Raw genomic sequence first — 5,000 nt, forward strand, 5'->3', positions numbered from 1 at the left:
GGCTGTGAAAAGGGATGTGATAAAGACGAGGAAGAAAAGGAAACAGATAATATGTAAGTAATGTGATTTTCCCTCGTGCATGTGTGTGAAAGAGAGAGAGAGAGAGAGAGAGAGAGGGAGAGGCAAGGAAGGGTAATGCCTCAGTTCTCTAGCTATATATCTGCCTCTGTTTACTGCCTGTTATTAGTGCAGTGTAGGGTTAAGTGTGTTGTAAGGTAACTGCAGTGCTGGAAGGTGGTGCCTGTCTCGATGCCAGTGCCTCCGTGAATTTTATGTGCGTGTGTGTGTGGGGGGAGAGAGTAGTTGACAACTGGTAGTATTGGTATTTATGTGTGTGTGTGTGTGTGTGTGTGTGTGTGTGTGTGTGTTACTTACGTTTATCGCTACTGTGTAATCTACGAACATCAGCTTCCACCAGAATACCTTGGGATGACTTGAGTTGGGTTAGGTTGGACCGTGTTAGAATTGGCTGGTTTAGAATAGGTTGTTTCGTTAGGATAGGTTGGGTTAGGTTGGAATAGGTTATTATAGGTTAGGTTGGAATAAGTTAGGTTAGACTAGATAGATTAGGTTAGAGAATGTATCCTTTAGAACTACCCCGGGAACTGCTTCAGCGGGGAACGAGACTTCTACACAAACTATTCCACCAGTACTACCGCTTGTCCACCCCAATGAATCACCATTTATGGAGGGAGAGTCATGAAGAACGACCATATTTAGTTACATCAATTTTTTTTTCCCGTTATCCGTTTCCTTCGCAACCTACACACACACACACACACACACACACACACACACACACACAAGGGAAGCTGCAGGAAGCCTTGAGGCCTACACGTGGCAGTCTCTGTATGAAACACGCCTGCCTATTTCCACCTGTCATCCCCATCCATAAATTTATCTAATCTTTCAAAGCTCCCTAATGACTCAGCAGTTACAACCTGATTACTGAGTATATTCCATTCATCCACCACTCTTCCTATTCCTTCCTATCTCTTTCTTTAATCTAACTTTATCAGACTTGAACCTCATATTTCTTGTCCTTCCCTGATCACTGGCCCTGAGGAATTTGCTTACGTCACCCTTGTTATATCGTACCCTTAATGATACGTACAAGCAGCAGTGGTGAATACTGCTTAATGTTGTTCATTTTGAGTTTCATATAGTAAGTACTGGTGCAGGACTTTGTTAATGGTAATCCTGTACTCGTGTTATGATCTCACCAGTATCAGTCAGGTTTGGAGTCGAGTCTAGCTGGTGTTGGTCAAGGGTACTGTATGGCTTGTATTCAGAAACACCTCGTTCTCTCACCACGACTATTTCTAAAGGCCACAGGGATGATAAGCCAAGTTCTCAAGAGTGTTTCTCCTGAAGTTTACAGCATGCCCGGGTCTGGACACTATTGGCGGGAAGGCAGCCAGGGCGCTTATGCAACTTTGAATTTTATTGTAAAGCACTTCTTCCGGCACCCCAGCCACTTTCAAAAGGCTGTAGTTGAAGCGACTCGGGCATTTTGAGGCTGTCCATTTGGAACTGTGACGGGGAACGTAACGCAGTCAAGGCACTCAGTTAGATTTCACGAGCTGGTGGTGGTATTTGCTACGTGGGGAGTGTATAATTAAGTGACCAATTTTTTGTTGTGATTTAAGTGGTTTGTGACGTTGTGCATGGTAGCAGTGACCTCATAACAACTCCTACCCCTCCTCTTCCTAATTGTCTTCCTTCCCTTAATTCTTGTCGTCTTCCTCTTCCTCCTCCAACTCATTATAGCCCTCCTCTTCCACATCCCTAATTCTCCTCCTCCACCTCCTTCTCCTCCTCCTCCTCCTCGGCTTCTAATCAACACATTCTTCCTTTTATTTGAATATCTGTACCTGTTTTGGTTGGCTGGGGGAGGGAGGGGGAATGGATGACGAGAGGGGGGAGATGGGTAGAGGGGAGGGGGAGAGGGAGAGGGGAGGCGTGTATTGCCGTGTGTATTCATTATCCATTGTTACTTTTTATACACTTATGTTTATTTATTTATTATTTATTTACTCGTGTTTTTATTTATTTGTTTATTTTATTTACTCTTCATATTTTTTTTTCTGAGTGCTTTGTTTTTCTTTTTAATCAGTCGGAAGTTAGATGCTCTCTCTCTCTCTCTCTCTCTCTCTCTCTCTCTCTCTCTCTCTCTCTCTCTCTCTCTCTCTCTCTCTCTCTCTCTCTCTCTCTCTCTCTCTCTCTCTCGGGAATGCACCAAGAGTTAATAAAGTAATTTCTGCTCTCGATATTATCATTAGAACATCCTTATATGGGCATCGCTCACTAACAAGCTCCTCCTCCTCCTCCTCCTCCTCCTCCTCCTCCTCCTCCTCCTCCTCCTTGATGGCGTTCTCTAAATCCCATTGCCTTCCTCCTCCTCCTCCTCCTTATGCTCATGTTGTCCTCCTCCTCCATTGTTATCGTAATCCTCCTGTAGAGAGAGCGTGGAGGTAAAAGGAGGAGGAGGAGGAGGAGGTATTGAGTGAAGAAGCTTAAATTATACATGATTAAACTCATTATACACTGATTTCCTGACACAATAAAGAGGAGGAGGAGGAGGAGGAGGAGGAGGAGGAGGAGAGGTGGTGAATGACAAAGGGGAGGGAAGGGGGAAGGGAGGGAGGGAGAAAAACAAGTAGTAATATGCTAACAAGAACTCCTCCTCCTCCTCCTCCTCCTCCTCCTCCTCCTCCTCCTCCTCCTCCTCCTCCTCCTCCTCCTAGTTAAAAGGGAGGGAGGGTCTTCGCCAGGTGTATAATTGGTCTTCGGTATTAGAGAGAGAGAGAGAGAGAGAGAGAGAGAGAGAGAGAGAGAGAGAGAGAGAGAGAGAGAGATAGTTCACCTCTTACTATCCTGATCATTTTCCTAACGCACCTGTACTTTGGAATTAGACGTGTGTGTGTGTGTGTGTGTGTGTGTGTGTGTGTGTTGTGGTGGGAGATGTGGGGAGAGAAGAACTACAGTATAGTGAATTTCGAATGATGTAATGAGTATATTATTCTTTGTTGTTGTTGTTGTTATTGCTACTACTACTGTTACTACTACTACTGTTACTACTACTACTACTGTTACTACTACTACTGTTACTACTACTACTGTTACTACTATTTCTACTACCACCGCTACTGCTACTACTACTACCACCGCTACTACTACTACTACTACTACTACTACTACCACCGCTACTACTACTACTACTACTACTACCACCGCTACTACTACTATTACTACTACTACTACTACTACCATCACCGCAGCCACCACCACCACCACCACCACCACCATCACTACCACCATCACTACTTGCTGTTACCACAATCACCAGGCAGTTAATTAGAACTTATAAGTGAGAAATAGGTAGTAATTTGTAGACATGAACCCTGGAAATAGAGAGAGAGAGAGAGAGAGAGAGAGAGAGAGGGGGTATTAGGAGGTAGGGAGAGAGAGAGAGGCGATGAAGAGGATGAAAGAAATCAGAACTTTATATTCACTTTGCACTGGTCATTGTCCTCGTATATACCAAGCACACACGCACAACTCACTCGCAGTAAATACATTCATGAGAAGCAGGAACTAAAGGGAGACACACGCCAAGAATAAAACGATTGAAAATACTACACAAACACGAGTGCTATCCAGAACTAAAACTACTGAAATAAATACGATAATGTGGCGGTATGTAGAAAAATGTTAATAGTTAGACATACAGACGAATACTGTCGAAATATAAATACACGTGTGCGAGGGAGAGACTGGATGTGATGGAAGTTGTGAAGGTGAAGTGTAGGGAATCAGAAGGGAAGGAGGGAGGGAGGCCGTGACGAGGATGGAGGGAGAGAAGTAGCACAGAAGTGTGGAGATGAGGTGAGAATTGAGAGAAGCTGAATGTTAAAGAATGGGACTGAGAATGAAAGGTGAGAGTCCAGATTACATAAGACAGGACAATAAGTAATGGGTTTAAGCTTGGAAAGTTAATTTAGAGAAGAGATACAACGTAATTGGTTCTCAAAATAGTGTGGTGGATGAATGGAACGAACTCGGTAATCAGGTTATTAGTGGTAAAAGAAGATTACACATTTATGGATGGGGCTGACAGGTGGAAACAAGCAGGCATGTTTCATACAAGGACTGCCACAAGTAGGCCTGATGGCTTCCTGCAGATTCCCTTGTTTGCTTGAAGGAGAGCACAGATAGCAGTGGCTTAATTTACTGGACACGACAGAAAGACGAAGAGATGGAGGAGGGGAGAAACCTGTACTTGTCCCAATTGTTAAGTAAGGTGCGCCGAGATGTGGAGGGCATTGCGTTGATCAGCCATGCAGGAAGGACGCGGGAAAGAGCCGGGGACGCGAGAGTGGGCGTTGTGGGCCCGAGCGATGAGCAGTTTGGTTTCATGGCGCGGAGAGGCTGAGTGTTTGCTTGGGGAATGTTGATGCACGTTTACAGGGAAGGACGAGAGGCGCTGCATTGCTTGTTTATTGACTTAGAGAGGACCGGGTGTCGAGCGGAGACTCGTGGTGGTGCATGAGAACGAGTGGTGGTGGTGATGATGGTGATGAAGGGCATGGCAGCAGTAGGACTTGCAGCAGGGTGATGGAGGCTGCAGGGGGAAGGGCCTGCTGCAGGGACTGGCGTTGACTCCTTCCTGTTCGCAGCGGTGGTGGACATTACCAGCGAGTAGTAGAGGAAAGTTTTAGTATCAACTCTGCTAACCATCTTCTATTTCTTTTATTATTATTATTATTATTATTATTATTATTATTATTATTATTATCGTTTATTTCTTTCATTTTATTCATTTTATCTTTATTTATTTGTTTCGTGTGTGCATGTGTACTGTAAGGACACTGAGGATACAAGGCAGGAATCCCCGTCTGCATGCTGATGTTTGCAGACGATGCCGTGATGTGCTGCGACAGGCGGGAGGAAATGGTGGCGAAGCTGGAGCGGTGATATGCATTGGAGAGGAAGACAGA

The sequence above is a fragment of the Scylla paramamosain genome, chromosome 45, assembly GCF_035594125.1.
Source record: "Scylla paramamosain isolate STU-SP2022 chromosome 45, ASM3559412v1, whole genome shotgun sequence".
Lineage (NCBI taxonomy): Eukaryota > Metazoa > Arthropoda > Malacostraca > Decapoda > Portunidae > Scylla > Scylla paramamosain.